At 44.0% G+C, this 23,182-nt stretch overlaps 1 pseudogene; it reads right to left on the minus strand.

Annotated features, from left to right (window-relative positions):
* Positions 1–7,933: 7,933 nt before the first annotated feature.
* LOC132870056 (mitogen-activated protein kinase 12-like) lies at positions 7,934–22,621 on the minus strand (annotated as a pseudogene).
* Positions 22,622–23,182: the final 561 nt, after the last annotated feature.

A 23,182-nucleotide genomic window follows, 5' to 3' on the forward strand; every position in this document is an offset into this window, starting at 1 on the left:
TTGTTGCACCTGCCAGAAGTGGCATCAGTCAGTGCATGTAATTAGCCTTTTTCACATTACGTCACTTGCAGAAGAAGCTCACATCCGTTTTCAGCCTTTTGAATGGAAGAAGAGGCGGCATGCTAATCTGCTGGCTAACAAGTAGCAACCATAGAAAGTCAGTAAACTTCCTTTCCAAAACAAGGCAGATAGGTGACTGGAATGGTCGCTAACAATACGTAATGATAAACAACAATGCGCAATATTATTATCAATCTTATCTGTGAATGACACAGTTTTGTTAACATATGTTGCCACCGTATACCTCTTCTTCCATTCAAAAGGCTGAAAACGGATATGAGTTCCCCTGCAAGTGACGTAATGTGAAAAAGGCTAATTGTTCAAGGTGGTTATGGCCTGTGGGGAAAAACTGTTTTTGAGTCTGTTGGTCCTTGCTGTGATGCACCTATAACGCCTGCCTGAGGGCAGCAAGTCAAAGAACTCAGAGCCAGGGTGGGAGCTGTCCTTGATGATGTTGTTAGCTCTGCTGAGCTCTGCTCTCTGTTTAGCTACTGTTTGTTCATTCATTCAGTTGTTCGTTATTCATTTGTTTGTTCATTCGTTCATTCATTCATTCTCAATTGAATTTTGCGTTTTATGTGTTGGTGGTTTGCGCTGCAATAAACCTTTAAAATGAAAACCTACTTGTGCTTGTGCCCCCATTTTTTTCCCTGTGCTCCTAAAATTTTTAACTTAGGAGCACGTGTGCTCCTGAAAAAAAAAAGTTAGTGTAGAGCTCTGCGCCCAACACATTCCAGCAAATGATGTGAGCATTTTGAAAAGAATAGATGGCAACTTATCTGTTTACACTACAGAGTTAGTAGCGATCTGGTTGGCCCTGGAATAGATAAAAGAAAACAAAATTCACAATACTGTCATCATCTCAGATAGTTATTCAGCTCTACAAAGCATACAGTCAGGTAGATCATTCAGAGGCGACCTCATCAATGAAGTATACAGTACATTATTCCATCTAGAAGCAGTAGGAATAGTAACTAATTTTCTTTGGGTACCAGCACATGCTGGTGTTGAGGGTAATGAGCAGGTGGACAAGTTAGCCAAACAAACACTCAAGCATAAAGAGGGAGATTTACTAATCCCTGTGAGTAAGGCGGAGGCTAAGGTCCTTATAAAGAATCATGCCAAGTCAATCTGGCAGGAATACTGGGATGATAATGAAAAGGGCAGACATCTGTACAACATCCAAAAACAGGTGGACAAAGGAAGAATGGAAGGTAGAAGTAGGAAAGATGAGAGCATGATAACCCGTCTAAGAACTGGTCACACAGGGCTTAATGGTACACTAAAAATAATAGGTAAACACCACACAGGAAACAGTGATTACTGTAGCCAGCTGGAAACAGTAGAGCATGTTTTATTTCACTGCAAACAGTATGAGGAAGAAAGAAGAAACCTTTGTCAGTCATTAAGCACAGTGAAACACAGAGGTTTTAATCTACCTGGCATCTTGGGTAAGGCATCTAGCCATATATATCATTTTGTTCTCAGATTTTTCAAAGAAACTGGGCTAGCCCAGAGAATACAAGGTTTTTTTCCTTTTTTTTTTTTGTTTGTTTATTTAATCCAATATCTACCTGTTCCACACTCCAGCCCAGTTGGTGGCGGTAATGCTCCTTTAAGTTGGTTGCCAACCGCCATAAAACCCTAAAGAAGAAGAAGAAGAAAACCGCACACTCTGGCAACACTGCTCAAAATGGAGGACTGAAGTTGCAGTCAGCTCTGTGTTTCAGTATAGCGGAAATGGCGATGAGGCCAATAGACTTCCTGCTGAGTATTTATTTTCTTTCCTTTTTTTTTTGTTTGCTTGTTTTACATATAGAGTACCTCCAACGTCTACCTGTTCCACACTCCAGCCCAGTTGGTGGCGGTAATGCACCTTTCTAGTTGGTTGCCAACCGCCATTAAAACCGAAAGAAGAAGACGACTTCCTGCTGTGACGTTATAGACGTCAAGGGCATTCACTCAGACCGCTACCTATATGAATCACTTTAATCGTAAAAATTACGATATTAGATTTCTTGTTAACGCTTAAAACTATTCCTGTGCCATTCTTGAGGTCTCGAGGCATTTATAAATGAAAGTGAGGCCATGGCTCTGCGTATCTGCTTTAAGGATTCGTTGACTTGGACTTGAGCACTGATGACTTGGATTCATGCAATAACTGCATTCGGACTTGTAAAATGGAGACGAGGACTCTGATTTTTTTCTTAATTTTTTTTGTAACATGCCATAATAATTTGGCCCAAGATATTTATATCGAGCCCTGTGATGACCTGGCGACTTGTCAATGTGATGACCTTGGTACCCCGCTTTTTGCCCGTAGTCAGCTGGGATAGGCTCCAGCTTGCCTGCGACCCTATAGAATGGGATAAAGCGGCTAGAGATAATGAGATGAGATATTTATATCTACATTAATTTTTGTACTAATTTCATGCAAGAGTGTCACGCCTGTGCACCTTGGCGTATGCATCTCGTGTGCGCGCGCTGTAAACGACTTGCACCTGCACAGGATTAAGGCGCAATCAGCGCGCCTGTATAAAAACTGTGAAAACACATTTACTTTGAGAAGTATTGAGTTGTGTTGCTGACACATTACTGAGCCTTATTTCGTTTCCTGATCCCTGATTTACTGTTTCTCGTCTTTGATTCTGCCAAGTCTACAATAGCCTGTTTGTGCCTCACGCGACCTATTGCCTGTTTTATGATTTTGCCTGCCATTCTGGATTGTTTACCGTCTTCACTTGTATTAAAGGTCTCCTTGCATCGTTTTTTCATTAATTGTGCGGTGGTCTCTAGTATGAATGAATGCCCTGTGAGCCGGTTTTGGTGAAAAAAAATGCTGTGGTTCTCCTGTTTCAGGCTGTTTTAGTTTGCTGGAGGAGTGGGTGGCGGGAGAACGACAGGATTTCAGCTCTTACTCATTAATATTCATGACATGTAAACGTGTTACCTCTGATTGGCTAACAGCACTGTGACGCCACCTCCAGTGAGTCAGAACAAGCGGATGTGGGTGTCTTACTACGGCGAGAGAGAAGGAACAAACCGCGAAGGGAAAAATACCACGCGCTGACGTCATTGAGGTGCGATGCAAGGAAATAAGAAAAATTCAACAAATGTTTGGGTTTTTACTGAACAAACAAATGAATAAAATGAATGAGTGACTTAAAAAAAAGAATGTGGGTGTCTTTGTAAAGTGTTTTGATTGGCTATTATGGTCTCGACATCGATGTTTTGACCAATAACAATGTAGATAACACGAATTTTACATCACATTCAACGAGATTTAAACGAGACTAAAGATGGCAACTTACAAATAATGTGTAAACATCGTTGGAGTTAAAGTTTGAACAGCATGAAGGAACATACCCCAACCCCCCGAAATTAATAAAACAAATTAAATCAACGGATTTGGCATAATATAAAAAGGTCATGTGTTACTCAGAAAAAGCGGGAAACTCTCATCCCTGCCTAGCTTGTGACCATGTCATGCATGCTAACGTGGAGAATATGAACATGCTATTTTGTAACAAAAACCTTCGAACAAAAAGTTCATGTTTTACTTACAGCTTGTGAGCTGGTGGTCGATCGTCTTGACGGTACAGATCCAGGGATTAAATGCAACCTCGAAGCAAAACCACTACTGAAGGCACCGAAGTTTGAAAAGTCATTGTGGTTGAAATGATCAAAACACAGTACTAACGTTGCATTATACTTCGCTGGTGGTGTTCCAAAGATAAATTCCAACCATTTCTTCTTTACCTCTTCTATCTTGGGCAAGAAATGCAACGTTGATGTGTTACTGCCACAAATAACACAGGCACGAACTTGTTCAGACATGTTTTCAACTTGCTGTTAGGTCCTCTTCGTTAGCTACTGACGAGATGGGCTCTGCTCAGTGTTCAGTCCCCCCAGGATTCCGCGGGCCTTTGTGATTGTTATGGGCTAAAATGTCTGATGTTGCGGGGGTTTTCCAAAAAAAATTGCGATGAAAGTTGCGGTGTTTTTTAGGTTTTCGTTGCGATTACATTGCGGGAGGAAGTGAAAGTTGCGAGAAATTGTTGCGATTTTCTTTTTTTGTGATTAAAATTGAGTGATATGTTACATATTAAAGTTATTACTGAAAAACTATTGATTAAAAAAACAAAGATGCTGAGAAATGGTCCTATAAACAACTTTACCAATATAAAAGATTACCAGGACTACAAAAATGCAGAAAAATAGGCTTTACTTATCCAAATGCACCTGTTGGTTCAAAAGTTAAAGTGCATAGAACCTCACAGCACAACATGAAGTTACCTTAAAATATAATATAAATGCCTCAGCTTTCATGTAAGAAAAAAAACTATTAATACTAGTAGGGGAGAGCGGGGTAAGATGAGCCAGGGGGTAAGATGAGCCACCCCCTGTTTCTAAGAAACAGTACACAAATGTGACCATGTGACCACATTCAAAGGGGGGCGGGACCAGTTACTTACACTTGTGGAGAGGAGCACCACATGTCAAACTAGGTGAGGGAGATATTTATAAAAATTTGTTTTTGTGCTTTCTAAGTCAATTCCATGTTTGTCCACAGTGAAGATGATTTAGAGAAGACAAAAGTAGAATAATATTTAGACACATTAGGGTTAAGTTAGTGGCTTTCTAAGCTATGATATGAATGCTAATAAAAATAATTTTGATTAGCCTAATCCCCTTTATTAGCATTTTTCTACAAAATGGTGGCCACGGGGTAAGATGAGCCATTAGATGTGGGGCAAGTTGAGCCACTGGCTCAACTTACCCCATTGGTGGCTGAGCTTACCCAATATGGATGACACTTAAGTTTTCACATTTACTGGTCATATATAACACATATATGACATCAGATGAGGAAGACCAGTTGTTAGATGTGGGGGATTACGTTGTGGCAAAATTCACAGGGAAGAAGAAAGTGCATTTCTTCATTGGCCAGATAATCAAATTGGATGTCTTCGAAATAGAGGCAAGATTTCTCAGAAGAAGCCGGTCATGCCATGGCTCTGCAAGAAAGCCAACCTTTGTCTTCAAAGAGAAAGATGAGGCTGTCCTGTCAAGACAGGATATTGTGAAAAAATTGCCCCGCCCCTTTACTGTTGGGGGGACAGCACGGAGGGAGAGGTAAATGGTGTTCCCTTGCAATTTGAACGCTTGGAACATTGAATAATGATGAAATTATTATGGATGGAATGATTGCTGCATGTTTTAACCTACTGAAAGAAATAAGATTTTTTGGCACTGTTCTACTGTTTTAGTAATTTCTATAATATAGTACATCTCTCATTCCCTCTCTAACCATCCCTCTTTCTATCTATCTACGCATATCTCTCTCTCTATCCATCTGTCTATCCCTCCCTATCCCATCTCGTTCTATCACCTCTCTCTTCATCTCCCCTTCTCTATGCAATGGCCCTATCCCCCACTTGATTGACTTGACTTGATTCACTGATTGCATTTCTAATAATAAAAGTTGTTTACTTTGTTAACCTAACATGTTTTGTGTTGGCTCAATTTACCCCACACAGTGGCTCATCTTACCCCGTGCATGGGGTAAGTTGAGCCACTTGACATTTTTTTTTCAAGAGGTAATATCACTCTAACCATAAGAGCTTATCAATTATTTTTTGCTCAGATAGTAACAGTACACTTTGAAATTTGGTATGGTGTGTAGACTGGAAGCAAAAATGGCTTTAACATGTAGTTATGATGAAAAATGTAAAAAGTGGCTCATCTTACCCCGCTCTCCCCTACTGTGTGCAGGCAGTCTCTCCTGAAGACTAAATTAAACAATTATAAACTAATAAAATAAATGGCTCAGGCTTCATAGAAGAAAAAAAACAATTTGAACAGATTCTCACAGTATGATGCTGAAGCTGCCTAAACAATGGAAAATAAAATACCATTTTGGCAAAAAAGTTGGCATCCATTAATTTATTGTATTAAGTTAAAAAAAAAATAAAGTGCACACATTCCTTCACTATAAACGTAACACTTTCAGTAACAGAATTTAAGCTGATATAAACACTGACTCGCACATGCTGCTTCTCTTGAACGTATACATGGAAGTAAGGCGGAAGATAGTTTGTTGACATCACCTCAAGACGACGCCAACGATTGGTCAAATTTGCGGGAAAGTTGCGGTGATTGGATATAATTGCAACACCGCCCTGAATTCGCAGGGATTGGTTGAATTTGTGTTGAAGTTGCAAATCGCAACATCGCGAAATCCTGGAGGGTCTGAGTGTTGCCAGATACTGCTGACGTTTTCCAGCCCAAAATATGTTCAAATCCACCAAAATGCACTTAAAACCGCCCAATCTGGCAACACTGGCTCTGCTATCTCTCCTCGTGCTTAAATCCGAACTTCCTTCTCGTGGGCGGTCGCAAGCCAAGGTGGGCGAGGCCATTAATACTAATTTACGAAGTGACGTAAGATCGTATGGCTTTTTCAGATCCACTCATTTTCCCGACTATTTTCTTTCATAAGCTAATACAGTGAATGGGGGTAGAATTACATTTTCGCATGCAGCATGCATATGCAACTCGGAGTGAACTATGGTATTTCAAAAAGAGCCAGTATTAAACGGTTTTGGTGGAAGGGCACCTTTAAGATAATGCAAATAGTGTGCAAAGCATCATCAAGGCTACTTTGAAGAATCTAAAATATGAAACATACTTTGTTTTTTTTAACACTTTTATTTACCACATAATTCCATATATGCTCCATAGGTTATTTCATAATTTTGATGTCATCAGTATTGTTCTGCAATGTAGAAAATAGTCACAACACAGAAAAACCTGGATATGAATGAGTAGGGGTGTACAAACTTTTCACTGGTACCGGTTCTTTTTGCCATTTGTAAGTTACGCAAATGTTGACTTTACTCACTACATTCAAACTAATAGATAAAGCAATTTATTATCTCATGAGTCATTAAAGAACTAATATGTCCACAATAGGGGCGGCACGGTGGTGTAGTGGTTAGCGCTGTCGCCTCACAGCAAGAAGGTCCTGGGTTCGAGCCCCGGGGCCGGCGAGGGCCTTTCTGTGTGGAGTTTGCATGTTCTCCCCGTGTCCGCGTGGGTTTCCTCCGGGTGCTCCAGTTTCCCCCACAGTCCAAAGACATGCAGGTTAGGTTAACTGGTGACTCTAAATTGACCGTAGGTGTGAATGTGAGTGTGAATGGTTGTCTGTGTCTATGTGTCAGCCCTGTGATGACCTGGCGACTTGTCCAGGGTGTACCCCGCCTTTCGCCCGTAGTCAGCTGGGATAGGCTCCAGCTTGCCTGCGACCCTGTAGAAGGATAAAGCGGCTAGAGATGAGATATGTCCACAATACAGTTTCAACCAGATGACTTTCACACCCACACAGTGTATGTCTGTTTTATACTCAAGAGAAAATCAATGGGAACTGTAATACTGTTTCCCTTGTTTAATGTTTCTTATTTTATTATGAGACCTTTGGCAATAATAAAACTTAAATTTGAAATATTGTTGCTAGCTGCACTCCCTTTTCGAAGTTAAGTTACCTTTCACTTACTTTGCTTGTCACAGACCTGTGTTGGCTGGAAAACATTTCTTTTATTAACTAAATTATATGAAGGAACTGAACTCCAAGAACAAAATTGTTCACATTAAATATGAGCTGATTTACTGATCCTGTACATTTTATTCAGAAATCGTTTCACTTCTTTCTAAATTGCTTTATAAAAATATACAAGCTACATGAGGTACACAAATAATCTGTCTACAAAATATAGTTTTCCAGAAATTCTTCTATGATTTCTAGCATGCACATCGTTTAAATGGAAGTTTTTTCATTGGTATATGACACTATTATGTGTGTGTGTATATCCACTCAGAGAGAACTGTCTTTGGAGTCTCTGATCTCGATAAGCGGTGGCTGGAAGGACAGGATCTCTGTAAAAGTGTGACCTGTCGAGAAGACAGGGATAAGATGATCAATTCTGAGAAATACTCTGGCTTCACTTCTTCTCACATAAATGCTAAATAGACATGTCACCATTTTTCACAACCATCTTCCTTCTCGTATTTCCATAATTTTTTTTAAATTTCTGTTCTGTCTACCTCCCTCCCTGTTCTTACGTTTCCACTGCTCAAGAGGCAAGTCAGCATTGTCCATGGAGTGGTCATAGGGCAAAGTCTCTGTCTCTTCTTCAGGCTCTCGAAAGTCAGCAAACATGGGAAGCTCCAGAGCCATTGAGGCACTCACACGCTTGTCAGGGTCCAACACAAGCATCTTGTCCACGGCACTGACCACTTGAAGAGAAACAGAGATATCACATACATGCACTTTAAATGGAGCTTGAAAAATTTATTTATATATATCTGCATAAATATGATCTAAATCATCATCAGATAAAGAGAACCCAGTTAAACAAATGAGACAAAAATATTATACTTGGTCATTTATTTATTGAGGAAAATGATCTAATATTACACATCTGTGGGTGGCAAAAGTATGTGAACCTCTAGGATTAGCAGTTAATTTGAAGGTGAAATGAGAGTCGGATGTTTTCGATCAATGGGATGACAATCAGGTGTGAGTGGGCACCCTGTTTTATTTAAAGAACAGGGATATATCAAAGTCTGATCTTCACAACACATGTTTGTGGAAGTGTATCATGGCACGAACAAAGGAGATTTCTGAAGACCTCAGAAAAAGCATTGTTGATGCTCATCAGGCTGGAAAAGGTTACAAAACCATCTCTAAAGAGTTTGGACTCCACCAGTCCACAGTCAGACAGATTGTGTACAAATGGAGGAAATTCAAGACCATTGTTACCTTCCCCAGGAGTGGTCGACCAACAAAGATCACTCCAAAAGCAAGGCGTGTAATAGCTGGCGAGGTCACAAACGACCCCAGGGTAACTTCTAAGCAACTGAAGGCCTCTCTTACATTGGCTAATGTTAATGTTCATGAATCCACCATCAGGAGAACACTGAACAACAATGGTGTGCATGGCAGGGTTGCAAGGAGAAAGCCACTGCTCTCCAAAAATAACATTGCTGCTCATCTGTAGTTTGCTAAAGATCACGTGGACAAGCCAGAAGGCTATTGGAAAAATGTTTTGTGGATGGATGAGACCAAAATAGAACTTTTTGGTTTAAATGAGAAGTGCCATGTTTGGAAAAAGGAAAATGCTGCATTCCAGTATAAGAACCTTATCCCATCTGTGAAACATGGTGGTGATAGTATCATGGTTTGGGACTGTTTTGCTGCATCTGGGCCAGGATGGTTTGCCATTATTGATGGAACAATAAATTCTGAATTATACCAGAGAATTCTAAAGGAAAATGTCAGGACATCTGTCCATGAACTGATTCTCAGGAAAAAGTGGGTCATGTAACAAGACAACGACCCTAAGCACACAAGTCATTCTACCAAAAAATGATTAAAGAAGAATAAAGTTAATGTTTTGGAATGGCCAAGTCAAAGTCCTGACCTTAATCCAATCGAAATGTTGTGGATGGACCTGAAGCGAGCAGTTCATGTGAGGAAACCCACCAACATCCCAGAGTTGAAGCTGTTCTGTACGGAGGAATGGGCTAAAACTCCAAGCCGGTGTGCAGGACTGACCAACAGTTACTGGAAATGTTTAGTTGCAGTTATTGCTGCACAAGGGGGTCACACCAGATACTGAAAGCAAAGGTTCACATACTTTTGCCACTCAGATATGTAATATTGGATCATTTTCCTCAATAAATAAATTACCAAGTATAATATTTTTCTCTCATTTGTTTAACTGGGTTCTCTTTATCTACTTTTAGGACTTGTGTGAAAATCTGATGTTTTACATCATATTTATGCAGAAATATAGAAAGTTCTAAAGGGTTCACAAACTTTCAAGCACCACTGCAACCCAACCCTGATTTATACTTCTCCACAACTTTGTCTCTGACCTGTTTGGAGGCTCCTTGGTTTTCATGCTGCTTGCTTAGTAGTGTTGCAGAGTCAGGGTCCTTCCAGAACAGGTTGATTTATACAGACATCATGTGACACTTTGATTATACACAGGTGGATCTTAATCAACTAATTATGTGACTGTGGCAGTGGGGGCGTGGTCAAGCGCCGGTCTGTGACAGGAGGGCGGAGTCAGGGAAGGTGAGTGGCAGAATCACTACACCTGAGAGCAATTAACCTGTGTTTGTGTGTCTTCCCAGTGACCGCGCCCTATATAAGGAGGGAGAGCAGACAGCAGAGGAGCTCTTCCCTGAACAGACACCTGTCGTGTGTGTGTGTTTGAGTGACTGTTAGACTGAAAAGTGTGACAATAAATGCTAAATTGGAACCTGATCTCTGTCCTGCCGTCCTCTGTGCTCCACCCACCTACTCCGAACTGCCACAGTGGTGCTGAAACCTGGGATCTGGAGCACAGCAGCCTCACAGCCCCATGGAGTCCTCCCCATTCGCTGAACTGGTCCACGCCCTCGCCACGGCCCAGCAAAGCCAGCACCAGGCGCTACTCACCCTCCGAAAGGAGCAGGAACAGCGGTTCGAGGCCCTGGTGTTGGCCCAGCAAGAAGATCGACAGGCATTCCGGCACCTCCTCGCATCGGCGGGGTCCACCAGCGCTCCTACCGCGGGCCCGTCTCCCCTCACCGTAACCAAGATGGGCCCGCAGGACGACCCCGAGGCGTTCATCACGCTCTTTGAGCAAGTCGCCGAAGCCTCGGGGTGGCCGATGGAGCAGCGCGCGGCGCACCTCCTCCCCCTGCTCACGGGAGAAGCACAGCTGGCCGTGCTACAGCTCCCCGCCAACCGCCGGCTGGCCTACGCGGACCTCCGCCGGGCCGTCCTGCGCTTGGAGGAAGTCGGCCGGTCGTTCGCATTTGGCCAGCAGCTCCGGGACGCCTGCTGGCGGTGGCTGAGGGCCAACAACCGTGACGCCGAAGGAATCATCGACCAGGTGGTGCTGGAACAGTTCGTCACTCGCTTGCCAGCAGGAACTGCGGAGTGGGTCCGGTGCCACCGCCCGGCGTCGCTGGATCAGGCAGTCGAGCTGGCGGAGGACCATTTGGCGGCTGTCCCGGCGTCAGGACAGCAGACAGCCTCTTCTCTTCTCTCCTCTTCTCTCTTTCTCTCTCCCCCTCCTCCTGTGTCCCGTCCTCGCCCCATTCCCCCACCGCGGAGGCGGGGGCCGGCACCACCCCAGCCGGCCCGCCGCACCTGCGGTGCCCTCCTGTTTCTCCCTTCTGTGTCTGTCTCTCCCCCACCTCAGGTGAGTGAGCCCCAGATCACCGGTGCAGAGGGAAAGCCCGGGCCGGTTTGCTGGCGCTGCGGGGAGCCGGGCCACCTTCAACAGCAGTGCACGGCAATGGAAGTGGGCGCGGTGGTTCAGATCCCCGACACGCCAGAGGCCGCCCTCGATCGGGCCGGAGCGTATCGCATACCGGTGAGTATCCAAGGGGCTACATATCAGGCGTTGGTGGATTCTGGTTGTAATCAGACCTCAATTCGCCAAAGCCTGTTTCAAAACAAGGCATTGGGGGGAGCACAAGGGGTGAAGGTGTTGTGTGCGCACGGGGATGTTCACCGCTACCCTTTGGTGTCGGTCCACATTATTTTCAGAGGGGAAAAATTTATAGTGAAGGCGGCGGTTAATCCTCGCCTTACCCACGCTTTAATTTTGGGGACTGATTGGCCGGGATTTCGGGGTTTAATGACATGCCTAGTAAAGAGTGGGTCCTGCCATTTGACAGGGGGAGGTCCCGGTGTTGCTTTGGCGAGAGCAGCTGTCACAGAGCCGTCTACGTCATCTCCGCGTCAGAGTGAGGAGCTGCCGGCTCCTCCTCTCTCTATTGGGGAATCCCTCGCAGATTTCCCATTAGAGCAGTCGCGAGACGAGACTCTGCAGCATGCGTTTGACCAAGTGAGAGTAATCGATGGTCAAACGCTCCAGCCGAACGCCACCCCATCCTTCCCCTACTTCGTGATTATGAAGGATAGATTATACCGAGTGATGCAGGACACTCAAACTAAAGAGCGAGTCACGCAGCTTTTAATTCCAAAGAGCCACCGGGAATTGGTATTCCGGGCGGCTCACTTTAATCCCATGGCTGGACACTTGGGGCAGGATAAAACACTAGCCCGGATAATGGCCCGATTCTATTGGCCAGGGATTCGCGGCGATGTCCGTAGGTGGTGTACGGCATGCCGCGAATGCCAGTTAGTAAATCCAGCGGCCATTCCAAAAGCACCTTTGCGCCCTCTTCCATTAATCGAGACCCCATTTGAGAGAATTGGGATGGATCTCGTCAGGCCATTAGATCGCTCAGCACGAGGGTACCGCTTTATATTAGTTCTGGTGGACTACGCAACGCGATACCCGGAAGCAGTGCCTCTGCGCAATATCTCAGCACGCAGTATTGCAGAGGCGCTCTTCCGCGTCATCTCCCGAGTTGGAATCCCGAAAGAGATTCTGACTGATCAAGGCACTACATTTATGTCACGAACACTGCGTGAACTGTATGGGTTACTGGGGATTAAGCCGATCCGCACCAGCGTGTATCACCCACAAACGGACGGTTTAATGGAACGGTTCAACCGCACCCTCAAAAATCTCATCTCATCTCATTATCTCTAGCCGCTTTATCCTTCTACAGGGTTGCAGGCAAGCTAGAGCCTATCCCAGCTGACTACGGGCGAAAGGCGGGGTACACCATGGACAAGTCGCCAGGTCATCACAGGGCTGACACATAGACACAGACAACCATTCACACTCACATTCACACCTACGGTCAATTTAGAGTCACCAGTCAACCTAACCTGACCTGCATGTCTTTGGACTGTGGGGGAAACCGGAGCACCCGGAGGAAACCCACGCGGACATGGGGAGAACATGCAAACTCCACACAGAAAGGCCCTCGCCGGCCCCGGGGCTCGAACCCAGGACCTTCTTGCTGTGAGGCGACAGCGCTAACCACTACACCACCGTGACGCCCACCCTCAAAAATATTATTAAAAAATTCGTAAGTGAGGACGCACGTAATTGGGATAAGTGGCTCGAACCCTTGTTGTTCTCAGTGCGAGAGGTCCCCCAAGCCTCCACGGGGTTCTCCCCGTTCGAATTATTATATGGGCGTAAGCCGCGCGGCATCCTGGACGTGCTGCAGGAAAATTGGGAGGAGGGACCTTCACAAAGCAAGAACGATATTCAGTACGTTATGGACCTGCGCACAAAACTCCACACGCTCACCCACCTAACTCAGGAGAATTTGCGGCAGGCCCAGGAACGGCAAGCCCGCCTGTACAACAAGGGTACACGCCTTAGAGAGTTCACACCGGGAGATAAGGTACTCATACTGTTGCCCATGTCGAGCTCCAAATTGATCGCCAAGTGGCAAGGACCCTTTGAGGTCACACGGCGAGTCAGGGATGTCGACTATGAGGTGAGGCGAACGGACAGGAGTGGGGCGCTACAGATTTACCACCTCAATCTGCTTAAACTCTGGAACGAGGAGGTCCCCGTGGCGTTGGTGTTGGTGGTTCCGGAGAAGGCGGAGCTGGGGCCAGAGGTTCAAAAAGGGACATTGGCATCACGTACCTCTCCGGTCCCCTGTGGAGACCACTTCTCCCTGACCCAACTCACGGAGGTCGCCCAGTTGCAGGCCAAGTTTTCGGATGTGTTCTCGCCCCTGCCCGGTCGCACTAACCTCATAGAGCACCACATAGAGACGCCCCCAGGGGTGGTAGTGCGTAGCTGCCCTTACAGGCTACCTGAACACACAAAAAAGGTGGTTCGGGAAGAACTTCAGACCATGCTCGAAATGGGCATCATCGAGGAGTACCACAGTGACTGGAGCAGCCCGGTGGTCTTGGTACCCAAGGCCGACGGGTCGGTCCGGTTCTGTGTGGACTATTGAAAAGTCAACGCGGTATCTAAATTCGACGCGTACCCAATGCCTCGTATTGATGAGTTGCTCGATCGACTAGGCACGGCTCGCTTTTATTCGACACTGGATTTGATGAAGGGATATTGGCAGATCCCCTTGACTCCACTATCCCAAGAAAAAACGGCCCCACACCGTTTGGGTTACACCAATTCGTCACCCTTCCGTTTGGGCTGTTTGGGGCGCCCGCTACGTTTCAGTGGCTGATGGACCAGGTCCTCCGCCCCCACACCACCTATGCGACCGCCTATCTTGATGACATCATCATATATAGTAATGACTGGCCGAGGCACCTTGAACACCTAAGGGCTGTCCTTAGGTCGCTGAGGTGAGCGGGTCTCACAGCCAACCCAAAGAAGTGTGCGATTGGGCGGGTGGAAGTACGGTATCTGGTCTTCCACTTGGGCAACGGGCAGGTGCGTCCCCAAATTAACAAGACCACAGCAATTGCGTCCTGCCCGAGGCCCAAGACCAAAAAGGGGGTGAGACAGTTCCTGGGGCTGGCTGGCTATTATCGTAGGTTTATACCCAATTATTCGGACGTCACCAGCCCGCTGACTGATCTCACTAAAAAGGGGGCACCAGATCCGGTCCAGTGGACAGAGCAATGCCAGCGGGCTTTCTCTGAGGTAAAGGCTGCACTGTGTGGGGGGCCACTATTACACTCCCCTGACTTTTCTCTCCCTTTTGTGTTGCAGACCAACGCGTCGGACAGAGGGCTGGGGGCGGTTTTGTCCCAGGAGGTGGAGGGGGAGGACCGCCCCTTCCTGTACATTAGCAGGAAGCTGTCAGTGCGTGAGGGGCACTACAGCACAATTGAAAAAGAGTGTCTAGCGATCAAGTGGGCGGTCCTCGCCCTCCGTTACTACCTGCTGGGGCACCCTTTCACCCTCTGTTCGGACCACGCGCCCCTCCAGTGGCTCCACCGCATGAAGGATGCCAACGCGCAGATCACCCTTTGGTATCCGGCACTCCAACCCTTCAATTTCAAGGTGGTCCACAGGCCGGGGGCGCAGATGGTCGTGGCGGACTTCCTCTCCCGTCAAGGGGGGGGGGGGGGAGTCGGCTGCAGGCCGGACGGCCAGGCGGTGGGGGTATGTGGCAGCGGGGGCGTGGTCAAGCGCCGGTCTGTGACAGGAGGGCGGAGTCAGGGAAGGTGAGTGGCAGAATCACTACACCTGAGAGCAATTAACCTGTGTTTGTGTGTCTTCCCAGTGACCGCACCCTATATAAGGAGGGAGAGCAGACAGCAGAGGAGCTCTTCCCTGAACAGACACCCGTCGTGTGTGTGTGTGCGTGTGTGTGTGTTTGAGTGACTGTTAGACTGAAAAGTGTGACAATAAATGCTAAATTGGAACCTGATCTCTGTCCTGCCGTCCTCTGTGCTCCACCCACCTATTCCGAACTGCCACAGTCACTTATGACATGAATTGGTTGAACCAGCTCTTATTTAGGGGTTTCATACGAAAGGGGGTGAATACTTATGCACACTCCAGAAAAAACGTGGGGTTTTTTTCATCTTAATTATTGTTTGTCACACAATAAAACAACAATTTTCACCTTTAAAGTGGTAGGCATGTAGTGTAAATCAATTTTAATTCCACCTTGTAATGCAATAAAACAGGACAAACACCAATGGGGATGAATACTTTTGCAAGACTCTCTCTCTCTCTCTCTCTCTCTCTCTCTCTCTCTCTCTCTCTCTCTGTGTGTGTGTGTGTGTGTGTGTGTGTGTGTGTGTGTGTGTTAATTTAGGACATATCTTGTTTTACTTACCATCTGAGCTGGATTTAAAGAAAATAGTGTTCAAGTCTTTCTTTGGCACGTTAGGCAAACTTCTGATGTAGTTTTTGGCCTGAAAAAGCGACACATGGACATAAATACAAAATGCCAATAATGGTATCATTGTGCATTATGATTATTTGGCCATGTGTGATTTTACACCACTCACATCCTGACTCTGGAGTTTCATGATAAAATCCTGTGCTGGTGTCCCTGTGATTTTCATAATTTCTCTCAACTGGTCCAAATCTATAGCTCAGGGTCAGGGATTAATTCACATAGTAATAAAGGTTTCATAGGTCCAAACTAGGAAGTCGACCATTTTGGATCTAAATGCTGCCAACTGAAGTCAATTTGTCATTTCAAACATTCACTCATTGGTCACTTTATTAGGAACACCCATACACCTGCCATTTGATGCAGTTCTGTAATCAGCCAATCCCTTGACAGCAGTACAAAGCATAAAATCATGCAGATACTGTGGCAGCGGGGACGTGGCCAAGGATAGGCTTGCGAATGGCAAAATCAATGCATGTGTTATCAATTAATGTTCTGTGTGTGTGTTTTTACAGTGATGGCGGAGGGTAGAAATGGAGGGAGAGAGCAAAGAGAAAGGAGCTCTCCCGACCAGAACACGTGTGTGCGTGTGTGAGCGTGTGAATGAATGAAGCTGAAAAGCGACAATCTTGAAAATAAAGTGTGTGTGAACATCATCTGCCTGCTGTGCTTCAGTACTCCACCTACATCAGGGCTTACTACAATACAAATCAAGAGCTTCAGTTAATGTTCACGTCAAGCATCAGAATGGGAAAAATTGTGATCTCAAAGTGTGACTTTGACTGTGGCATGGGTGTTGATTTGAGCCAGATGGACTGGTTTGAGTATTTCAGAAACTCCTGATCTCCTGGGGTTTTCACACACAACAGTCTCTAGAGTTCATATAGAATGGTGCGAAAAACACAAAAACATCAAGTGAGCGACAGTTCTGTGGGTGGAAACAAACGCCTTGTTGATAAGAGAGGTCAGAAGAAAATGGCCAGATTGGTTCCAGCTGCTAGGAAGGATATAGTAACTCATATAATCACAATTTACAACCGTGGTGAGCAGAAAAGCATTTCAGCATGCAACAACAGAAGACCACATTGGGTTCCACTCCTGCAGCCAAGAACAGGAACCTTAGAATCAAGAACAAGTTCCTATTAAAGTGGCTGGTGAGTGTATGTTTACACTGCACAACCAAATGCAGATACTTTTTTTTTTTTTAACAGAAATCAAGTGGGCGGCACGGTGGTGTAGTGGTTAGCGCTGTCGCCTCACAGCAAGAAGGTCCGGGTTCGAGCCCCGTGGCCGGCGAGGGCCTTTCTGTGTGGAGTTTGCATGTTCTCCCCGTGTCCGCGTGGGTTTCCTCTGGGTGCTCCGGTTTCCCCCACAGTCCAAAGACATGCAGGTTAGGTTAACTGGTGACTCTAAATTGACCGTAGGTGTGAATGTGAGTGTGAATGGTTGTCTGTGTCTGTCAGCCCTGTGATGACCTGGCGACTTGTCCAGGGTGTACCCCGCCTTTCACCCATAGTCAGCTGGGATAGGCTCCAGCTTGCCTGTGACCCTGTAGAACAGGATAAAGCGGCTAGAGATAATGAGATGAGATGAGAAATCAAGTGAAACTGGGTTTCACTGGTTGGAGTATCATGATATAGAAAGGATACGGTCATTTCCTTTGAAGAGTGGCCTTCCAAGAAGCATCTCTGCCATGATACAACCGACTGACCAGATATCAACTGCAAGACACAAGAAACAGCAACAACAGGAAACTGATTTCATGACATAAAGTGAACTATTTCACCATAGTAAAGACTAACCTTTTATTCTTTACACATTTTCAGGTCATGGGTCATTTTATTGAAAAATGCAAGTTATTTTCTTACTGTTTCTTCTTTATTACTTCCTCTGAACTCTGTCACTTTGAAATTTCAATGCAGTAAGAAAACTAGGAAACTGCACATTCACGGGTCAGTGATAAGAACCCCTGCATGTGTAATTGCTACCATAAGTTTAACTGTTTGTGTGTTACCTGTTTGTGAATAGTGCATCCAGTTCAGGATTACTTCGGGTGCTCTGTACCACCTAGTGACCACATAACCCGTCATCTCTGAGTCTGCCTGCCTGGCCAGGCCAAAATCCAGAATCTGAAAGAAATACAGGGACATTTCAACTCATAATAATCACCATGCATGAATAACAGGTGACATCAAACACTTTCTTAACATAACTTTTTCTACACCCATTTTTGGCAGAGAATGATGTAAAGGGGACATATTATTATGAAAACATTTTCAGTGCTGGGCGGCACGGTGGTGCAGTGGTCAGCGATGTCGCCTCACAGCAAGAAGGTCCGGGTTCGAGAACCGGGGCCAGCGAGGGCCTTTCTGTGCGGAGTTTGCATGTTCTCCCTGTTTCCGCGTGGGTTTCCTCCGGGTGCTCCGGTTTCCCCCACAGTCCAAAGACATGCAGGTTAGGTTAACTGGTGACTCTAAATTGACCGTAGGTGTGAATGTGAGTGTGAATGGTTGTCTGTGTCTATGTGTCAGCCCTGTGATGACCTGGCAACTTGTCCAGGGTGTACCCCGCCTTTCACCCATAGTCAGCTGGGATAGGCTCCAGCTTGCCTGTGACCCTGTAGAACAGGATAAAGTGGCTAGAGATAATGAGATGAGATTTTCAGTGCTTGTGCTCATACACTTGAATATCTGGAGCCGACCAACCACCATTACAAACTCTGAAATAAGACCATAGTCAGTTTCTTTTGTTCTGGCTATTTCAGAAAACATGAGCTTCAACAAGTCTTTCAGCTTTTCCTCCACTTTCTATGTCACAGAGCTCATTAGAATAATCCCACCCCCTCAACTGAGTATCTCCATTCATGGCTTGAAAACTGCCCTTGCAAAAGAATATTCAGGAAGAAAGTGCTATCTGATTGGCTGGCAGAAGAGAGGTGTGGGATGAACAGTGGCTCATTAGCATTTAAAGGAACAGGAACTTAAATCATCCATTTTGAACAGAGCTGTTTAGACAGGGTGAGAAGGGAGCTGTGGTGTTTTATCCTTTTGGTATTTTGATCAAAGTATGTCACAGATATTTCATTAATACCTCAGGGAACTGTCTCAACTTGTGGAAAAGGGGTACAATATGTCACCTTTAAAGATGTATATTTCCAATACATTTTAATAATAATAATAATAATAATAATAAATGTCAGACAGCTCTTTGATTGAAGAGATGTACTCTCTGTTTCCATTTTTTGAAGAATGATTACCTTTAGCTCACAGTTCTGATTCACAGCCAAGTTCCCTGGTTTTAGATCCTGATGATCAACCAAAGAAGACACATAACCTTGTGGTTATTCACATATACACACAATTGTTAGCCTGTCTAGTTATTTCTGATCGTCTTAGGAATATTTGATTTCCACAAATGCTAAAACTCTATGTACAGAAAAACAACACTCTTTTTAAAGAAACAGAAAAAGCATCTTTAATGTTACTCATAAATGGATTTAAGACCATGTTTTTCCTTCAGTTGAATGATAAATTGCTTGACATGGCAGTGCCACCAAAAAAAAAATGTTAACACAAATGGCACAGAAATGCCTACTCCTTTACCAGGATAAACAAAAAAATCCCTAAATACTGTATGCTAATTGGAAAAGGTGTTAGGGCGGCACGGTGGCGTCGTGGTTAGCACTGTTGCCTCACAGCAAGAAGGTTCTGGCTTTGAGCCCACTGGCCGGTGAGGGCCTTTCTGTGTGGAGTTTGCATGCTGTCCCCATGTCTGCGTGGGTTTCCTCCGGGTGCTCCAGTTTCCCCCACAGTCCAAAGACATGCAGGTTAGGTTAACTGGTGGCTCTAAATTGACTGTAGGTGTGAGTGTGAATGGTTGTTTGTCTCTACATGTCAGCCCTGCGATGACCTGGCGACTTGTCCACCTCTCGCCCATAGTCAGCTGGGATAGGCTCCAGCTTGCCTGTGGCCCTGCACAGGATAAGCGGTTAAGGATAATGGATGGATGGAAAAGGTGTCAGAAGGTTAGAAGAGCTGCACTCACATATTGGAACCTGATTGGCTCTTATGGTTTATGAAAAAGATACTTGCAAGTCGTTTTCATGTTTAATGCTATGATTTTCCACTGAGATACTCTATTTATCACTTTTATTCTCACACACAATGCAGCAAAATCACTGGAGTAATAATTTTGCTACACTGCACACTCAAATTATTTATCCCAAGAGTCACGTTTATCAAGTTTCATCTCACTTCCAGATCCATTCAGTGGAAGAAAAAGACAGAAGAGCTATAGACAGAGAATGAATGTGGGTGTTGAATGGAGTGGCCGTCCTACCACCCAACCCCCAGGCATATAATTAACATGTCAGAGGTCACATACTCGGTGAATGATCCCAGCAGAATGAATATACTGTGGAGAAAGAGAGGCAACAAGTCAGTTGAGAAAACCCAAAGGGAAATTGCCATACATTCTTCAATTCTGTAGAAGTTGAATAAAATGCATGCAACTTAGAAGTGTGCATGAGTGTCTCGAACCTTCAGTCCCCTGAGCATTTGATACACAAGAAACTGCACTCTGTCTTCAGACAACCTTTCCATCTTCATAAGCTTCCCAAGGTCAGTGCCCATGAACGGCATTACTAAATAACTAGCAGAACGAGAACGACAGAAGCATTTGTGATACTCAAGTGTTTCAAGACTAGAAATGTGCATTCTATCCTCAACACTGAATAAAAAGGATAAACTCACAAGTCATGGAACCTGTCGAGGGATAATTCAGCTGTAAAGACATCCAACAGTCCAATAACCTGTTTCAGCCAATAAAATTTGACTTTGATAATTATAATGCAATGAATCAGAGATTAGAAAAACGTGATGGTGGATATAATCAATGACCATTCTCCAGTGCTACTAACTTACATTCTCATGCTTCATGTGTTTGACTAGTCGCAGTTCTCTGTAAGCTCGCTTGGCAAAGAGTCGAGATTGGAAAGGACGATGGAGTTTCTTGATAGCAACACGTATACCTGTCTTTCTGTCGATAGCAGAGCTGTGAAAGGACAGAATATGGTATTTAGCCCACTTTTTAACCTTCACACATTAAATAAACTAACAAGTCTGCTTTTAAATTCTGACGTTCATACAATGAAGCATTGCGAATCAATGATTACTAATGTTCTGTAATGGTTCTTTGGAGAGTTGATCATGTCTCACAGGGAAATCTTCTGTTCTGCACTAAACCTTCAAACATTTAATAATGATTCTTATGGTAATAAGGAAAGTATTCAGATATCTATGCTAAGGTTTAACTTGAACCAGAAACTATTTAAATGATCATTGCAGTGCATACAATATAACAAAAATAACAGAATTACAAATAGCCTGCTGAAGTTTCCTGACTAACAAAGATCATCCTCTATTACTGTGCAAAAGTCTTAGGCAACCTTTGTGATAGTTTTTTTTATTTGATGACTTCTACATTATTGAGTTAGGGCAAAAACTTTTACATTTTAGATTTCCAAATATTAGTTTTTCAGGACAAAATTAAATATAAGAGGTCACCTTTCAGACAAAAAAAAAAAAAAACATAATGAAGATGGCTGGATTTTACTGCAGAACTAAGACAGTCAAAGTGTCCAGAAGAACTGTGGCTGGTTCTGCAAGATGCTCAGTAAAACCTACAGCTCATTTCCTTATAAAACTGCACTCATTACACCTGAGATTACTATTCTCTTCTTCTTCTTCTTCTTTTTAATCCAAGAGTCATTAAAACACATATTGGCTTTTTTCATTTATTACACTCTAAAAAATAAAGGTGCTTCAGTGGTTCTTCAAATCTCTGGATGGTTCCATGGAGACTCAAACCTCTGTGATGAACCATTACATTATGCGAAAGGTTCTTCACATTGGAAATGGTTCTTCAGAGCCATGGCATTCTCTTACCTGGTCAATGCACATAGGCTATGTTTACACAAATCTGTCTTCACTGCTCAAACAAATGGTTTAAATGGTTCTTTAAAGAACTGTTGCATGAATGGTTCTTTGAAGCCCTGAAAAAGGTTCTTCTGTGGCATTGCCCTGAAGAACCGGTACTGGCCCCATTATTTTTTAGAGTGTACCATTTATTACTGCTTACTGTGTACTCTTTGTAGTACTGTATTTTTTAAATGCGGAAACATTTCATGTCATTTCATTATTTTTGAAGATATCTTAAAAAATGCTCTACAAAATTTTTTGTATGTGCCTAAGACTTTTACACAGAGCTATATAACTTTAAAGGATACAACAATTTTTTTTAAATTCCACTGATTTTATCAAGAAAAGCTAGCCTTTTTTCATGCACCTTTTTGGAAGAATGTAAAAACTTATTTTTTGCATGATCTAAACATGCTGTTTAAGAGTGCTATGATTAGGCTGAGCTTTGTCTCTCAGCTCAGTGAGCCACTGTGTGTTAAAATGACAATAGGCTGCATGTGCATCTTTGCGCAACAGGACTGAACTCACCAAACTGTTCCATACGCGCCGGTGCCCACTTGGATGAGATCTCGGTATCTTTCTGGTACATCCCAAACAGTTTTGTTGATCTCTTGGCGGTAAAATCCAGTCCTTATACAGAGTGACATGTTGGAAAGTCAACGTGTGTTTTGGTCTGCCTTCTGTCTCATGGGTTCACACCAACTACTAGTGCGCACCAGACTGCAGGGAAACAGGGGGTGTTCAACATCCTCTCCACTTCACACACATCTATACAGCAACAGTATAAATCTGATTCCAACAAAAGCAGTTTGCATTAAAAAGTAAACTTTTTAGCCTATTCAAATTCTTTTATAGTCTTTTACAGGAAGTCTGATATTATATTATATGATATTACATTAAATTATATGATGTGATTTTTTTCATTTAAATTTATGACCTATTCTATTTTGTATATTTTATTTTTAATCATAGAAAGGCACTTTGTTAATACATCATTTATCATTTATTTTAGCCTGAATATACTAAACCCATGCGTAACCCCTGACTTTTGTGAGGGGGAGGGAGGGCTGGAGAGCTCACACTTGAATAGGGGCTCTTAACAAAGGCCTAGCAATTCTTCTTGTCCTTAAAGAACCCCTAAAGAGTAATTGTTTTACAAACATGCATAGAGACCAACAGCACAAAAAACCATCCCGTTTGTCCCAGAATGCACTTTGGGAATCAAACTCATCAAACCAACATAAACAATAAACCAGCTAGGACTGACCACTAGCCTATTATTTTTTCAGCTATGGAAATTCATCTATATGTTGTTTTAGTTATACAGCTATTCACAGATGCTTCTAAACCACAGTTTTGTTGTGCAAATCAGTGAA

This window comes from Neoarius graeffei, chromosome 21, assembly GCF_027579695.1.
Source record: "Neoarius graeffei isolate fNeoGra1 chromosome 21, fNeoGra1.pri, whole genome shotgun sequence".
Taxonomy (NCBI): domain Eukaryota; kingdom Metazoa; phylum Chordata; class Actinopteri; order Siluriformes; family Ariidae; genus Neoarius; species Neoarius graeffei.